Source organism: Oncorhynchus mykiss, chromosome 1 (assembly GCF_057628025.1).
Source record: "Oncorhynchus mykiss isolate SJ-2025 chromosome 1, ASM5762802v1, whole genome shotgun sequence".
NCBI classification, from domain to species: Eukaryota; Metazoa; Chordata; class Actinopteri; order Salmoniformes; family Salmonidae; genus Oncorhynchus; species Oncorhynchus mykiss.
In genome coordinates, this window is record NC_143022.1 from 87545474 (window position 1) to 87564781 (window position 19308).

Here is a 19308-nt window from a genome sequence, read left to right on the forward strand (position 1 = left end):
GAACAGCTGGTGCTCTCATGCATGTTTCAGTGCCATTTAACTCGAAGAATGCATAGAAGTAGTTTAGCTCACCTGGTAGGCTCATGTCACTGGGCAGCTTTCGGCTGTGCTTCCCTTTGTAGTCTGTAATGGTTTGCAAGCCCTGCCACATCTGACGAGCGTCAGAGCCGGTGTAGTACGATTAGATCTTAGTCCTGTATTGATGCTTTGCCTGTTTTATGGTTCGTCGGAGGGCATAGCGGGATTTCGTATAAGCTTCAGGGTTAGAGTCCCACTCCTTGAAAGCGGCAGCTCTAGCCTTTAGCTCAGTGAGGCTGTTGCCTGTAATCCATGGCTTCTGGTTGGGGTATGTACGTATGGTCACTGTGGGGACAACGTCATCGATGCACTTATTGATGAAGCCGATGACTGATGTGGTGTACTCCTCAATGCCATCGGAGGAAACCCGGAACATATTCTAGTCTGTGCTAACAAAACAGTCCCGTAGCTTAGCATCTGCTTCATCTGACCCCTTTTTATTGATCTAGTCACTGGTGCTTCCTGCTTAAATATTTGCTTGTAAGCAGGAATCAGGAAGATAGAATTATAGTCAGATTTTCCAAATGGAGGGTGAGGTAGAGCTTTGTATGCGTCTCTGTGTTGAAGTAAAGATGGTCCAGAGTTTATTTTCCTCTGGTTGCACATTTAACATGCTGATAGAAATTTGGTAAAACAGATATAAGTTTCCCTGCATTAAAGTCCCCAGCTACTAGGAGCGCAGCCTCTGGGTGAGCGTTTTCTTGTTTGCTTATGGTTGAATACAACTCATTCAATGCTGTCTTAGTGCCAGCCTCTGACTGTGGTGGTATGTTAATATCTAGGAAAACAGATGAAAACTCTCTAGTTAGGTAGTGTTGTCATGTACTGTCATGTTGTGTCTTGTCTCTGTCCTTTCCCTTCACCCTGTCTCCCTCTGCTGGTCGTTGTTAGGTTACCTTTTCTCCCCCGCTTTCCCCCAGCTGTTCCTTGTCTCCTCTAACTACCCATTCACCCCGTTTCCCACCTGTTCCCTTTTTCCCTCTGATTAGGTCCCTATATCTCTCTCTGTTTCTGTTCCTGTCCTTGTCGGATTCTTGTTTGTTGTGTTTCATGCCTGAGCCAGACTATCGTCATGTTTGCTGTAACCTTGTCCTGTCCTGTCGGAATCTGCCGGTCTATCTGAGCCTACCTATGTTTGGTTATTAAAGAAGCTCTGTTTAAGTTAGTTCGCTTTTGGGTCCTCATTCACTCACCATAACAGAAGAATCCGACCAAGAATGGACCCAGCGACTTCGGATCCTCTCCACTCAGCCGTCGGGATCCAGGGAGCGATGCTAGGCAGACACGAGCAGGAAGTGTCTGCTGCTCGACATGCCGTTGAGACCCTGGCCACCCAAGTCTCCAACCTCACAGAACAGGTTCACCATCTCCGCCTCGATCCACCGGCCACTTCCAGGGCTTTCGAATCTCCGGAGCCCAGAATCAATAACCCGCCGTGTTACTCTGGGGAGCCCACTGAATGCCGCTCGTTCCTCACCCAGTGTGATATTGTGTTTTCTCTCCAGCCCAACACTTACTCCAGGAGCACTGCTCGTGTCGCCTACGTCATATCTCTCCTTATTGGACGGGCTCGTGAGTGGGGCACGGCAATCTGGGAGGCAAGGGCTGAGTGTACTAACCAGTATCAGGACTTTAAGGAGGAGATGATACGGGTTTTTGATCGATCTGTTTTTGGGGAGGAGGCTTCCAGGGCCCTGTCTTCCCTATGTCAAGGCAATCGATCCATAACAGACTACTCTATTGAGTTTCGCACTCTTGCTGTCTCCAGTGGCTGGAACGAGCCGGCCTTGCTCGCTCGTCTTCTGGAGGGTTTCCGCGCAGAGGTAAAGGATGAGATTCTCTCCCGGGAGGTTCCTTCCAGCGTGGATTCCTTGATTGAACTCGCTATTCGCATTGAGCGACGGGTTGATCTTCGTCACCGAGCTCGTGGAAAGGAGCTCGCGCTCTCCGTCGCCTCCCTCTCCGCATCACTACCATCCTCCTCTGCCGGCTCGGGTGCTGAGCCCATGCAGCTGGGAGGTATCCGCATCTCGACTAAAGAGAGGGAACGGAGAATCACCAACCGCCTCTGTCTCTATTGCGGTTCCGCTGGTCATTTTGTCACTTCATGTCCAGTAAAAGGCCAGAGCTCGTCAGTAAGCGGAGGGCTACTGGTGAGCGCTACTACTCCTGTCTCTCCTTCAAGATCCTGCACTACCTTGTCGGTCCATCTACGCTGGACCGGTTCGTCAGCTTCCTGCAGTGCCTTAATAGACTCTGGGGCGGAGGGCTGTTTTATGGACGAGACCTGGGCTCGGGAACATGACATTCCTCTCAGACAGTTAAAGGAGCCCACGGCCTTGTTCGCCCTGGATGGTAGTCCTCTCCCCAGGATTCAGCGTGAGACGCTACCTTTAACCCTCACTGTTTCTGGTAATCATAGTGAAACCATTTCTTTTTTAATTTTTCGTTCACCTTTTACACCTGTTGTTTTGGGCCATCCCTGGCTAGTTTGTCATAATCCTTCCATTAATTGGTCTAGTAATTCTATCCTCTCCTGGAACGTCTCTTGTCATGTGAAATGTTTAATGTCTGCTATCCCTCCTGTTTCCTCTGTCTCTTCTTCACAGGAGGAGCCTGGTGATTTGACAGGGGTGCCGGAGGAATATCACGATCTGCGCACGGTGTTCAGTCGGTCCAGGGCCACCTCTCTTCCTCCACACCGGTCGTATGATTGTAGTATTGATCTCCTTCCGGGAACCACCCCCCCCCCCGGGGTAGACTATACTCTCTGTCGGCTCCCGAACGTAAGGCTCTCGAAGATTATTTGTCTGTAGCTCTTGACGCCGGTACCATAGTCCCCTCCTCCTCTCCCGCCGGAGCGGGGTTTTTTTTTGTCAAGAAGAAGGACGGGTCTCTGCGCCCCTGCATAGATTATCGAGGGCTGAATGACATAACAGTGAAGAATCGTTATCCGCTTCCTCTTATGTCTTCAGCCTTCGAGATCCTGCAGGGAGCCAGGTTTTTCACTAAGTTGGACCTTCGTAACGCTTACCATCTCGTGCGCATCAGGGAGGGGGACGAGTGGAAGACGGCGTTTAACACTCCGTTAGGGCACTTTGAATACCGGGTTCTTCCTTTCGGCCTCGCTAACGCTCCAGCTGTCTTTCAGGCATTAGTCAATGATGTCCTGAGAGACATGCTGAACATCTTTGTTTTCGTTTACCTTGACGATATCCTGATTTTTTCACCGTCACTCCAGATTCATGTTCAGCACGTTCGACGTGTCCTCCAGCGCCTTTTAGAGAATTGTCTTTTTGTGAAGGCTGAGAAGTGCACTTTTCATGCCTCCTCCGTCACATTTCTCGGTTCTGTTATTTCCGCTGAAGGCATTAAGATGGATCCCGCTAAGGTCCAAGCTGTCATTGATTGGCCCGTCCCTAAGTCACGCGTCGAGCTGCAGCGCTTTCTCGGCTTCGCGAACTTCTATCGTCGTTTCATCCGTAATTTCGGTCAGGTGGCAGCTCCTCTCACAGCCCTTACTTCTGTCAAGACGTGCTTTAAGTGGTCCGTTTCCGCCCAGGGAGCTTTTGATCTCCTCAAGAATCGTTTTACATCCGCTCCTATCCTTGTTACACCTGACGTCTCTAGACAGTTCGTTGTCGAGGTTGACGCGTCAGAGGTGGGCGTGGGAGCCATCCTTTCTCAGCGCTCCCTCTCTGACGACAAGGTCCACCCATGCGCGTATTTTTCTCATCGCCTGTCGCCGTCGGAACGTAACTATGATGTGGGTAACCGCGAACTGCTCGCCATCCGGTTAGCCCTAGGCGAATGGCGACAGTGGTTGGAGGGGGCGACCGTTCCTTTTGTCGTTTGGACTGACCATAGGAACCTTGAGTACATCCGTTCTGCCAAACGACTTAATGCGCGTCAGGCGCGTTGGGCGCTGTTTTTCGCTCGTTTCGAGTTCGTGATTTCTTATCGTCCGGGCTCTAAGAACACCAAGCCTGATGCTTTGTCTCGTCTCTTCAGTTCTTCAGTAGCCTCCACTGACCCCGAGGGGATTCTCCCTGAGGGGCGTGTTGTCGGGTTGACTGTCTGGGGAATTGAGAGGCAGGTAAAACAAGCGCTCACTCACACTCCGTCGCCGCGCGCTTGTCCTAGGAACCTTCTTTTCGTTCCCGTTCCTACTCGTCTGGCCGTTCTTCAGTGGGCTCACTCTGCCAAGTTAGCCGGCCACCCTGGCGTTCGGGGTACGCTTGCTTCCATTCGCCAGCGTTTTTGGTGGCCCACCCGGGAGCATGACACGCGTCGTTTCGTGGCTGCTTGTTCGGTCTGCGCGCAGACTAAGTCCGGTAACTCTCCTCCTGCCGGCCGTCTCAGGCCGCTTCCTATTCCCTCTCGACCGTGGTCTCACATCGCCTTAGATTTTGTCACCGGACTGCCTTCGTCAGCGGGGAAGACTGTTATTCTTACGGTTGTCGATAGGTTCTCTAAGGCGGCTCATTTCATTCCCCTTGCTAAGCTTCCTTCTGCTAAAGAGACGGCACAAATCATCATCGAGAATGTTTTCAGAATTCATGGCCTTCCGTCAGACGTCGTTTCGGACAGAGGTCCGCAATTCACTTCTCAATTTTGGAGGGAGTTTTGCCGTTTGATTGGGGCTTCCGTCAGTCTCTCTTCCGGCTTTCACCCCCAGTCTAACGGTCAAGCAGAACGGGCCAATCAGACTATTGGTCGCATCTTACGCAGTCTTTCTTTTCGTAACCCTGCGTCTTGGTCAGAACAGCTCCCCTGGGCAGAATACGCCCACAACTCGCTTCCTTCGTCTGCGACCGGGCTATCTCCTTTTCAGAGTAGCCTCGGGTACCAGCCTCCGCTGTTCTCATCTCAGTTCGCCGAGTCCAGCGTCCCCTCCGCTCAGGCTTTTGTCCAACGTTGCGAGCGCACCTGGAAGAGGGTCAGGTCTGCACTTTGCCGTTATAGGACGCAGACTGTGAGGGCTGCTAATAAGCGTAGAACTAAGAGTCCTAGATATTGTCGCGGTCAGAGAGTTTGGCTCTCCACTCAGAACCTTCCCCTTAAGACGGCTTCTCGCAAGTTGACCCCGCGGTTCATTGGTCCGTTCCGTATTTCTCGGGTCATTAATCCTGTCGCAGTTCGACTTCTTCTTCCGCGATACCTTCGTCGCGTCCACCCGGTCTTCCATGTCTCCTGCATCAAGCCCGTCCTTCGCTCCCCCGCTCGTCTTCCCCCCCCCCCCCCCATCCTTGTCGAGGGCGCACCCATCTACAGGGTCCGTAGAATTTTGGACATGCGTCCTCGGGGCCGTGGTCACCAGTACCTCGTAGATTGGGAGGGGTACGGTCCTGAGGAGAGGAGTTGGGTTCCCTCTCGGGACGTGCTGGACCGTGCGCTGATCGAGGATTTCCTCCGTTGCCGCCAGGTTTCCTCCTCGAGTGCGCCAGGAGGCGCTCGGTGAGTGGGGGGGTACTGTCATGTACTGTCATGTTGTGTCTTGTCTCTGTCCTTTCCCTTCACCCTGTCTCCCTCTGCTGGTCGTTGTTAGGTTACCTTTTCTCCCCCGCTTTCCCCCAGCTGTTCCTTGTCTCCTCTAACTACCCATTCACCCCGTTTTCCACCTGTTCCCTTTTTCCCTCTGATTAGGTCCCTATATCTCTCTCTGTTTCTGTTCCTGTCCTTGTCGGATTCTTGTTTGTTGTGTTTCATGCCTGAGCCAGACTATCGTCATGTTTGCTGTAACCTTGTCCTGTCCTGTCGGAATCTGCCGGTCTATCTGAGCCTACCTATGTTTGGTTATTAAAGAAGCTCTGTTTAAGTTAGTTCGCTTTTGGGTCCTCATTCACTCACCATAACAAGTGTGGTCTACTGCTTATCATGAGATACTCTACCTCAGGTGAACAATAGCTCGAGACTTAGATATCGTGCACCAGTTGTTATTTACAAAAATACATAGTCCGCTGCTTCTTGTCTTACCAGACGCCGCTGTTCTATCCTGCCGGTACATCATATAACCAGCCAGCTGTATGTTGATAGCGTCGTCATTCAGCCACGACTCTGTGAAGCAATAGATATTATAGTTTTGAATGTTCCGTTGGTAGTTTAATCTTCCGCGTAGGTCATCTATTTTATTCTCCAAAGATTGCACGTTTGCTAGCAGAATGGAAGGAAATGTTTTTTTTTTAGATTGCCTACGAATTCTCAGAAGGCAGCCCGCCCCCCCTTTAGCCCCTTTTTCTCTGCCTCCTCTTCGCGCAAATCACGGGGATCTGGGCCTGTTCCCAAGAAAGCAGTATGTCATTCGTGTCGGGCTCGTCAGACTCGTTAAAGGAAAAAAATGATTCTGCCAGTCCGTGGTGAGTAATCACAGTCCTGATGTCCAGAAGTTATTTTCGGTCATAAGAGATGGTAGAGGCAACATTATGTACAAAATATGTAAAAAATAAATAAAAAAAGTTACAAAAAACCCAAATGAACGAACTAAAAAACACAATCGGTTGGGGAAACGTAAAACATCAGCCTTTTTATCTGGCGCCATTTTTTATTGACCGTGTGGTCTAGCGCTGTTCACATAACCCATGCATCCATGCACTTTATTCCATGGTCATTTTGTAACTGTTGTTCGCAGTCAACATTTACTTTGATTTATTTATGGTAGTTTACTTTATGTTACAGACAATATTATTTGTCATTTTTAATGTGTTGTTTTTTTGATTGATTAACCTTTCTGGTTTGTCTCTGTAGGAGGGGCTAAGGTAACATAAAAGTTGTGTTCCCCTGCTCAGATGTTGCATGCATCAATGGTTGCCTTCCATGTCATCGACTGTCCGTTCATTTCTATAACATGTTCCTCTGCTCAGATGTTGCTGACGCATTCTGAATCTTATATCTCCTGGACAGGTATTTTATGTATCAGCTAACCACATCATATGCTATTATAATTTATTCACTTTTATTTCATCAGGGGAGCCCAATTGAGACCAGGGTGTCATTTTCAATGGTGCCCTGAGGACATAAAATAAAAGATAAAATACAAGATAGCATAACAAGATATAATAACAAATACATTACATTAGAACATCACAGACATCATAAACAAATTATTATTACAAATCAATTGTATACCTCGGTGAACTAATTTATCCCCAGGGTTTAAAATGCTCCAGTGGCACCAGGGAATCCAATTCTAATGGATTTTGTAAGTGATTCAAAAAAATGTGGAGCTTGGAAACTCAAAGCGGATTTACCTAATTTCGTGGAGACCTGAGGGGTCTGAAGAGTTAACCAACTCTGTGAGCAGGTTTGGTATCTCATTCTTTTATACGTCAGCAGCGAAGTTAGGTTGGTTGGAAGCTTGTGTAGTAGGGCTTTGTAAACAAAAAGGAAGTCATTAACTGATGTACTTGAGAACCAGCCAACCTTTTGATACAGGATGCAGTGGTGAGTATTAAAACTGTCACGGGGATAAAAGGAACGGAGCTGTGGTAGACGCCATCCAAAGGTTTCAGAGTGGCTGCTGCAATCTGGTAAATGGTGACATCATAATCAAGAACCGGCAGGAAAGTCAACTGTACATTCTGCTTCCTGCTATTTAGCAAGAGACAATATATATTACTAAAAAGCCCACTTTAAATCTTAGCTTTTTAACTAGCTCATCCATATGTTAAAAAAATAAAATTAAGTCTTTGTCAATCCAGATGCCCAGATATTTGTCGGCGGGAAGCCAATCAATCAGGGAACTATCCAATGAATAAATATGCAGTCCATCTGGAATATTCTTGCGAGAACTAGAGAACAACATGTATTTAGTCATGGTCGCATTATAGCAATCTAGTGCCCGACAGCATAATTGATGACAACGTGGCAACCATTGGTTGATGCATGCAACATCTGAGCAGGGGAACACAACCTTTGTGTGGTTTGCTGATATGTAAAATACCTATACAGGCATTGTAAGATCTGGCATGCATCAGCAACGTCTGCCTCCACTTTAATACTTTCAAGCCTCAAACCGCTGGGCCAAGCCTACAGGCAGTAACAAAGGGTAGTGGGACTGAAAAACTAAAATACATACTAAAGAAGTGCCTATGGGCTATCAAAAATGGTTCTGTGCTTTGTGAGTTTGAGTGTTACATTCTGATGTATCAGAAGTAGATTACTGAGATGGAGCCAAAGATAAAAGGTATAGTCAGTATTTAATATGACGTCATGGAATGAGTTTACCCAAGATTTGCAGCCTTGTGGTACTGCAACTTCCTGAGCTAACTTTGACACTTTGGCTATGAATACATTATCTGTGGCTAGGAGCTCCGTCTACTGAATGACCAGGCCTTATTTCCTGTATAGAAGAGGGAGAGAGATAGAGAGCGTTCATGTTGAGCGTAAAACCACATCAGACTGGGTTGTGGCCTGGAGGACCCTGAACTATGAACCTGGTTTAACGTGAGAGTCTATGGAGGTCTTGGTCTAGTTCCTATCACTCCACCTCTGCAGCACATCTCAATTCTATCAATTTTTTCGATACAAATGTATGATCATTTTTTTTATACAGAATTAATTCTGAACTACTGAATTTGGAAACAAAAAGGTGCAATGCTAGCTCACTATTAAACATTACTAGTTTTAAAAGACTGACATTTTAGCCTTTAATGGCCTTCTTCAGAAATATTGAATTTGGCCATTGAAAATGTGGTGCATCATGTCCCTGCATCCAATATTTGTATCATTAATGGCCTCTTTTCCATCAGAGGACAACAGGATAGTAGTGAATCTTGGTCCCAAAAAGGCCTTAGAGAAAGCTGAAATATATTTTAGTGACTATGATTATGGGGTTAAATTAGTCCATATGATGCAATAGTTGCTGTCTGCCACTGAGGGAGGAATGTACACACAAACAGAAGCAGGAAGAGAGTTACAGACAGTGAGGTCTGTGAACATAAGGAAATAGAGTCATTCTCACTGTTGACTTGTTTTCTTGGCACACACATCAGTACATAGATACCTGTCTCTCACACACACACACACACACACACACACACACACACACACACACACACACACACACACACACACACACAGAGTCAAACCCTCACATGGCTCCCCATCTCGCACGCCTCATCCTCCTCCTCTTCCTCATCTTCCCCAGACTCTCAGCAGGTATGTGTAATCTCCTACAAACAACAATACAACAGTTTACTATAGAAAACTGTATTACTTACTATAGAATTCTATAGTAAACGGTAGTACACTATAGAATTCTACACCACACTGTAGTATACTGTAGTATACATTGATTGTAGTATACTGGAGAATACTATATGATAGATTGTAGTATCCCTTTCGATCGTGTAGTGCTTACAATATACTTTTGTCGTATACTGAAGAATTCTATTCTATTCTTCTTCTAGTAGTCCTCAATCACGTAGTATTTCATTTAGAATTTTTTAGATGGATTGGATAGCTAGCTAGTTTTACTGCTGTTTGATTTGAACGTGCTGTCCTTGTTGAGCTCATGCCGGGGATTTCCACCGAGGTTCCGACTTGATCATGTAGCGCTTACTGTAGAATGTTGCAGTATACTGTAGAATACTATACTCAACACTTTAGTATCCCTTGACTGATAGATTTTACCTGACTACTTAAAAAACAAAACAACCACAAATTTGGATACAATGTATTTAGAAATGTGTTGAGAATAAAACAAAAGAAGTTGTACATTTATGTCCATTGTGATCCAACAAACCTACAAATATATTACACATTTACAGCTTACCCACGTGAAAAAATACTGAAGTATTCTATGGTATAAATACTGTAGTATTACTATAGTTATATACTATAGTCTTGCGGACTAGTGTTTTTGCAGACATGACTGTAGTATACAATAGTATTCAATGTTGTGTTTTTGCAGACTTTACTGTAGTATTCACTGCAGTGTTCTTGGGGGCATGACTGGTATACTATAGTATTCACTGTAGTGTTTTTGCTGACATGGCTGTAGTGATTGTGGACTTCAGGAAACAGCAGAGGGAGCACCCCCCTATCCACATCGAGGGGACAGCAGTTGAGAAGGAGGAAAGTTTTAAGTTCCTAGGCATACACATCACAGACATGGTCCACCCACACAGACAGTGTGGTGATGGAGGCGCAATAGCGCCTCTTCAACCTCAGGAGGCTGAAGAAATTAGGTATTAGGTTGTTGTTGGGGAATTGTTAGATTACTTGTTAAATATTACTGCACTATCGGAACTAGAAGCACAAGCATTTCACTACACTCTCATTAACATCTGCTAACCCTGTGCATGTGACAAATACAATTTGATTTGATTGATTTAAAGTGTTGTATTCAATGTACTGTTTTTTCAGGCATGACTGTAGTATTTACTTTACAGGGACACATTAATCAATGTTTCAGTAAAAGTGTCGGTTTTAGCCAGCCGGCTAATTTTCAACAACAGTCCCTGGACAGGTTATTAAAAACAATTACAATAACAATACAGACAATCAATGAGCAGTGAGCACACGCAGAGCAGCATAGGACAAGCAAGACATAGCATGCAGACAGAGCAACATAGCACAAAAAGCAACAAGACAAAATTCATAAAAGCAACAAAGTGTTTCCACACCTCACAAGCTACAGACAACAGACGACATGGAAAGCAGCAATACACAACTAAAGTCTGATTGGCCTTTAGCCATGTCTTCATGTTTTTTTGTGAAAGTGTGATAGGTGGTGCAGTTGTGTGTGTCTGATGGCAGTGTATTCCAAACTTGGGAACCTCTCACAGAGAATGCAGATTGACTAAAGGTGCTTTTCCGTGAGGGAACTATATACTTGGTCACCTCTAATCGCAGACCTTGTGGATCTGCTGCCATATGTTTGGGTTTTCTGTTTAACAAAAGTACTGAGTGGAGGGGGAGCCAGGCCATTTAGTATCTTGAATACAAGACATGCGTCGGTATATTGCACAAGATTTTTCCAACTCAGGAGCTCATGCTTTCTGAGGATGTAACAGTGATGATGGCTATTAGGCTTCCTATCAAGCACTTTGAGAGCCTGTTTGTAGACAGAATGAATGGGTTTTAATGTTGTACAGCAAGCTTGAGCCCAACTAGTCAAGCAGTGTGTTAAGTGGGGGATTATCATAGATTTGAAGTACAGTTTTGCTACCTCTGTAGTCAAACAATTTCGTATAAATCAGAAATTAGCTAGGTTGAATTTGGTTATTTGAGTTACCCTTTTCACCTGCTTTTAAAAGAGAGGTTGAAATCAAGTATGATGCCAAGGTACTTAAAATCAGAATCCACCTGGAGCTTCTCCCCTGACACAGACATCTGGTTCAGTAGCATCAGTTGCCCTCTTTGTGAAGAACATGCAGATGTTTTTTTTCACATTGAGATGCAAACTTGAGACACTGAGCCATTTTGTTACCTGGACCATTACAGTAGTGAGTTCTTGTGCAGCTTGTTGTTTGCTCTTTGCATGCACATATATCACTGTATCATCTGCATACATTTGAACTTCAGACCCAGTACAGACGGAGGGCAGATCATTAATGTACAGGCTGAACAGGAGGGGCCCCAGTATTGACCCTTGGGGCACCCCCACATCATAGCTAAGAGTGGGCGACAGCTCATTGCTCACTCTGACATGTTGAGTTCTGCCTTCAAGGTATGATTTCATCCATCTCAAGTCATCGGGCGAAAAGTTTAACTTGGACAATTTTGTGATGAGAACCTCATGGTTAACAGTATCAAAGGCCTTCTAGGTCCAGAAACACAGCCCCAACAATGCCCCCTTTGTCCATCTTGGACTTCACATTTTCCAGAAGATAGTAGTTGATCGTTTCTGTGGAGTGTTTTCCTCTGAAGCCGAACTGCATGGAGTGTAATGTGAAGGGACTGATGTTTAGGTGGGCAATCAGTTGTTCTGCAACACACTTTTCAACAACCTTCGACACCACAGGTAGTATACAAATGGGCCTGAAGTTACTCACGTCAGCAGGGTCACCCGATTTAAAGATTATTATGGCCGACTTCCAGACCCTTGGAAACACCCCCGGACTGTTGCTATTTCGACTGCATCCTTTGTTAGATTGTCATTCACCTTGATTCTTAGTCTTTTTGCAGTGTTGCTATGGTCTTTCCCTGTTAACTTTTTTAGATTCTCCCAGATCAATTTAGAATGTCCCTTTGCTTCACCAATTATGTTAATGAAAAGGTTTGCCTTGGCCTGTCTGATTTCTTTCATCACCTTATTTCTCAACATAGTAAACTATGTCTGTCCTGCTCTAATTTGGACTTTAGGGATGTTTTTAGAGCACGATCTCATTCTTTCATCAGTTTCCAGATTTCTCCATTTAGCCAAGGAAGAGTGCTCTTTTGGCCAGGATGCACTCTTTCAGTTTCAATGACTCAATATTTGTCAATACAATCAAACTAACAAGGGAAATAATCACAAGTTAGTCATAATTTGGCTAAAAGGCTAGGGTATCTATTTATGTAGATATTTATTTAGCAAGCTAAAAACATGACGCCTAACGTTAGCTAGCTAGCTGCTGGATGGATGGATTTCATGTCATTAATTGGAGGCGTGAGTGAATGAGTGACCGACTTTTCCCCTTCATCGTTTTTCGGTGGCTACAGCTAGTCATACTGGTGTCATTTGGTTAGCTAGCAAGAAATGTGAATCACTTTGCTAACTAGCTAGCTATGCTGAACATGAACGACTTATCCACAGATCGACAACTAAGAGATATTCTATCAAATACATTTGGCATCGATCAAATAGGCGGACAGGCAGGCAAGTTCCAATTTTGTCAAAATGTGGGGTGGGAGAAGCATGCATTGGCAGGCAAGCTGCAGTAGCAGGCTACTATTCCCCATTGTTTATCAGTGCGTTTTTGACGGCCAACTAGCTGAAAAAGCTTGAGGGTTTATCTGATGTTCCCTCATTAGATTTTTGCTCATCTCACTCCGGCTAGCGTTAGTTGTCGATCTTGTTGTTGTTGATGTGCATAGGCAACTGAGGGCGAGAGGGCCTACTTTTTCACGGTTGTTTGATCAATAGGACAGTGAAGTTCCCAAAAGTATGAGGACTCCCGTGGTATTTACATATTTCCAGAAATTCATTCAGGTGTATTTTGTGGCTTTTGGCCAATGCGTTCTAATGATCTAAAGTCACGCTGTTGCTACTGCCTGTAAATATACAGTTCAAACTAAATTATGGCAGGCCCGTGTAGCAAATGGCTTATTTGCATATAGGCGAAGACAGTACGTAGAAAGTTGAGCTCTGATCCTTTTTGTGATATAACATGTCATAATAGTCTAGTCCAACTGTATAAAATGCACTGTATATGAATCAGGCTGTGCGGAGATCAGACATTTAATATCTCAGTATCTTGATGTATCGGGATGCTAGCTAATTACTTGGCACTAAATTAACGTTCTGAATGTTTACTTTGATAGCTAATGAGGCATGTAATGGCTAACGTTACCACAAGTAGTAAAACAAAGTTGTGACTGTACAAAATACTTTGAAGTATTTGTAGTTAATCATATCAGTAATGTTAGTTCATCATATCAGAGCTGTAGCGCCGCTCACCGGTGAAGTGGAGCAGAGCATACTGGGCGCTATCCAGCTGAGAGAAGATCAGCTCGAGAGATGTCAAGTGAGAGAAAGTTCCAGCCATCCTTGTGTTTTTCACCTGTTAGCTTTCATTGTGTTAGCCAACACCAGAGTGCATCCTTGTTGATATTTGCCAGACCACTAAGTGCCTTAGCCCATCCATTCTACATACAGTGTGCGGTGCTGTTGCATACCTGTGCATCTTCAGCATTATTAAACCACCTCAACTGGTATCCTACATGTCTGCTATCTGTGCCCTTACCAGTACAGGAGCGAACACATCAAGTAAAATCTAACCTAAAGAGTATACAATCCACCAGAATATACAGTAAAATTATATGATCATGTTTTGTTATTACAATCATATTTGCCCTTTCATTTGTAATTATGGCAAAGACAGAGCTCGAGGAATGTAAATTCATAATCGCCTGATTCTGACTTGAACACCTAAGTTGTGTGGTTTATTGCAAGACTACAGTAAACGTGGCACTCACCTGAACCCGATGATCCTGTCTGTGTGTATCAGTCCTGTAAAGTAGGGATAGTCAAGAATCACGGGGTTACATACTGTGTATGAACAGATTTGAATATGATTTCATGTTTCTGAAACGCTTTCAGTTCCACTTTAAGTTTGTTCCGTCTGAGCGAGTCTGACCACAAGTCAGAGACCACTATGATGTTTGATGGATCGCGGGAAAAGAGCAGGAAAATGATTTTGTAGTCTTGTCCAAGCTAGGTCTTCCAATGTTGCGACTGCTGTCGGCATCCAAAGATTATCCAATTTGAATAAATGCTTGGAGGTAAGGACAACAGCAGAGGTGTAGCCTACGGGCAATACGGATGGTTATCACTTATTATTGATATCTAGACTAGATAGCGTATTGATGTGAATCACACTGCTCCTCTCTCATTTAGCTATTTGCACTTTAAGGGTTGAGGTTGTTGTGGATGGCTGTTTACAATGTAAATGTGTCATTTAACCCAATAATGGTTGAACTGAAGAAGTTTAAACTGTTGATCAATCAGGTACAGCAAGTGGATTTGGGAATGTCAATAGATTAAAAAAGATAGCCCCTCAGCTCTGCATAAAAGCACCCTCCCTTGAAGACTTTAATCCCTCCCTAACCATTTTGATAGATTCAGTTACAGGATTCAAATTAAGATCATTCACAGCCTTAAGATTTTTGGTGATCTTTACACCGAGATAGGTTATAGTATCTTTGTAAGAGATGTAACAATCTGCTGGATTGACAGCTCCTTTCAGAACGAACATCTCACATTTGGAAAGATTTAATACCAAATAATAATAATACCAGATTTGGGAGAACTGCTTCACAATATCCAATGCTAATCTATTTTGTGACACATTTAAAAAAAAAATAAAATTAAAGTGAGGTGTTATCTGCCAGTTGGAATATCTTGATCTCTTTTGCCTGGAATGTAATGCCTTCATTTTGACTTAATTTAATGAGCACAACATTTTAGATAAAAAACAAGGTGAGATTGGGCAACCTTGTTGTATACGTTTGCAAATGTAAAACCTTGAGGATGTTCTATGACAGAGTTTGATTCAGCTATTTCCGCCATAATACAGAGTTCTAAAAGCATCAACAGCAAAAATACCAAACTTAAAATGCTTAAGACATTCAAAGATAAAATTGTGACTTACGGTATGAAATGCTTTCTGAAAATCTAAAAATAAGATAACAGGGAAGTCATCCAATAGATCACAATATTCAAACAAATCTAACACCAGCCTCAGATTATTATATATTTGGTTCCCTTTCATAAACCTTGATTGACATTCATCAATCAGATCATTCAAGCACAACTTTAACCTTTTCGCAAAGATTGGGGCTATACTTTTGTAGTTGTTACTGAGGAGAGTGATTGGACGCCAATCATCAATAATGAAGAGATCCTTGTGTGGTTTAGGTATAAGAGTAATAACCCCTTGCATCAGAGAGGCAGGTAGTTCTCCCTTCTTTATAGCCTCAAAGGTTTCAAGTAAAATGTTGCCATTTCTTCAGAGAAGGTTTTGTCAAATTCAGAGGTTAATCTATCACAACCTAGAGATTTGTTATTTTTTAATTGAGCAACCTCATATTGGATGCCCATAATGGATAAATCTTGACAACAAGACTGATTGAATTATTCACTAACCAAGTTATCATTCTCTATGCAGTTTCTTGCGAAAGTATTCACCCCCCTTGGCATTTGTCCCCCCCACAGTAACACAGTAAGCTGTGTGACACAGTAACACAGTAGGCTGTGTGACACAGTAACACAGTAGGCTGTGTGACACAGTAACACAGTAGGCTGTGTGACACAGTAACACAGTAGGCTGTGTGACACAGCACAGGCAATGACAAAGATCATTAGCACCATTAGTACAAGCATTACTACAATAATATACAGCTCTGAGAAAAATTAAGAGACCACTCTTAAGAGCTGTATTAATGTAGCCTACTGGTACACTAATGATAGTGAGTGAGTATGATAATAGAGTATTTTCGTTGCTAAAGTGGAGAAGGGAGCAGCAGCTGCACTAGAGCTTGAGGTGCTCCTGCAGAACTGGAGATGGTGGTCAGTTCAGAGTCAGACTCAGAGCAGGAACCTTCAGCTACAACTTAAGAGCACAAACCTAAACATGTAGGCTATGATTTTAGATTAATATGTGCTTTATTTATGAGATTATCAGTAGCACTGTAATCGGGGGGCATACAATCGATGACCGCACAAGTAATACAAGTTTAAATTGAGGTTATTTACAATGTTAATCTCATTCTGCAGAGCAACCAGATGTGCAGAGAGAGAGAGAGGTTCAGAGCCCAGTACAGGGAAATAGAAAGGGACAGTGAAAGCACTGAAAATCCATTTGATTATTTTGCCTGTTCTCAGTCCAAGGATTTTGACTTATTTTTTCAGTACCACCCAAAACAAACCCCTCAGAGTCATTCCCAATGTATTCCACTCCAAAGATGGCATAAACAGAAAATGGCTGACCTACAATGAAGTACCTCTTTCCTTATTCTGCTCAGTATGTCTTGCATTTGCAACACATTCAGCCAGTGAGTGCATTTGTCAAAGGAGGCATGCAGGCCTGGAAACAATGCTATCAGAGAGTACAGGAACATGAGAGAAGCAAGACCCATAGAGAAAGTGCAGAAGCCTTTTTCCACAGAGCCAGCAAAGCAGACATCCGTACCCTTTTGGGTGATAAGCAAATGTCAGTTCAACGAGACCAGGTCAGAAAGAGGAGGCAGGTCATGGAACGTGTGATTGATGTAGATGTAGATGTAGATGTAGTTAAAGTTATTGGTAAATGTGGGCTTAGCTACAGAGGACACAGACACAAAGCTGCATGTAACTTGGAAAACATGGCCATCAATCACGGCAAGTTTCTTGAGCTCATTTTGTTGCTAAGCAAATATGATGTCTTCCTATAAGAGCATGCTAGGGATTGCATTGAGAAGAGCAAGAAGCAGATGGGAAGTAAAGGGTCCTTGCAAACTATGATGTCCAAAACAATAGCAAATAAAGTAACTGAAGTCATCAGAATGTTGATTCAGCAGACAATTGTTGTTGAAGTGAGAAAGGCAGGGATGTTCTCAATACAAATGGACACAACACAGGATTTAACATCCAAAGACCAGTGTATAGTAGTTCTGCGATATGTCACTGATCTTGTCCACGAGAGACTCATTGAGGTCATTGACTGTGAGTCATCAACTGGACAGTACTTTGTGGACCTTGTGAAACAGACCCTTGAGAAGATGGACATAGATATCAAACGTGTTGTGTTGGTAATGCAAAAGACGGCGCAGCTAATATGCAGGGACAATACAGGGGCTTCTCTGCATTGCTCACAGGAGAGTCTCCTAACCAAGTACACATGTGGTGTACTCACATGTCCTCAACCTTGTGCTAACTTACACCACTGGGGTTGTTGTGGCAAGTGAATCCCTTTTCTCACTATTGAATGACATTGCAGTGTTCGTTCGAGATTCCTACAAGCGCATGTAGCTATGAGCGGAAACCAGTGAGGACAGGAGACCCAGACGGGTTGATGTAATTGGTGAAACACGCTGGTGGGCCAAAGACGAGGCCTTGAGGGAAGTATTTGGAAGCTTTGCAAAGCCTGACGGTGCAATTTACACGCATGTGGTCATCACTATGGAAAGAATTTAAAAGGATGTGACCATAAAACCTGCCACCCGAAGCAAGGCCCAAGGGTACAAGGATGCTCTCCTAAAGTATGAAACCATACCTACAATTGAGATTTTTCTCAGCATTTTTGAGAAGACCCCTCTCTCTAAATACTTGCAAACAATTTGCATGGATATCGTAACAGCACAGCACTCATTGACGGTGTGCCTTGAGACTTTGAGGGTGTGAAGAGGGCAGCAGACAACTTTGTTGAGTGGGTCAAGGGCCTTCCAAAGACAGCCATGAAGGAGCTCAGCAAATGCTTACTGGAATTTGATGAACATGCCACTGTTGAGGCATTGCAGGTTGAACTGATCAGCCTTGCACAACAGTGGAAAAGACTGAAACAGTCACCATTGGAGGAGTACAACACAGGGTCACCGCCGCCAGTGATGACTCACGGGAAGGCTTTGAGGATCCTGACAAAAGTGTGGAGTTGGTGAGCAGAAGTTGTTCCACATGTAAAAACTGCCCGATATGCTGTCTCAGTACAATCTGCTCACGGATGCGTATCACATCATGGGGTCTGGGCTACAAGTTCCGTCTCACCCTATCCGTCACTCAGGTGGCTTGTGAGAGGACCTTCTCCACCCTGAAATTCGTGAAGAACCGCCAAAGAACCTCCCCTCACTCAAGAGAACCTTGAAGCATTCCTTTTGAATGCAACAGAGAAGGAGATTATTTTGGGACTTGACAAAGATGACATCATTGACAAGATGGCGGAGAGCAGTAAGTTACTGCGCCACCTACTGGTTTACTAGTGGTAATTACTTCCTGGTTACTCTGAAGTAGCTATGCTATGTCTCTTCCTTAACAGGCTAACAACGGTGAAAGAACATTTGCTGTGAGTTAAAGCTTTTGTACAGAGGCATGTTTTTTGGACATTCGTATTATACTTGCATTTATGTAGCCAATGTTCAATTTCATTGACTCAGTGTGTAGATGTGTTTATTTTTGTCCTGTTTGCTTTATGGACATCAGTGAGTGAACATTGTAATCTACATTTTTTTGTAGAGGAGTGCTTTTTCGACTTTTGTATTATACTTACTTACATTGTTGTAGCTTATGTTCACGTTCAGTGAATGTGTGTGCGTGTGTGAAGTTTTTTGATACTGTTGATATGCTTGATGCTTGAATATAAAGATAATCACTTGAACATTTGAGCTAACTCTGTGTATCTAATTATCTTTTTAAAACGTGTAGGCTAATTGTTTTGTGTGTCTAGCCTTGTACATTTGTATGTGCTATGATTGGTGTATTCCTAGTGAGTTTTTGAGGGTGCACCCACAGCCATAGCATACCTTGAAAACTCAGTGTTCAGATAGGCTACTTGTTAGTCAGTCCCAAATGTTTGTATTTTGTAATGTGGATAACTTTCTTCCCAGATGAACATA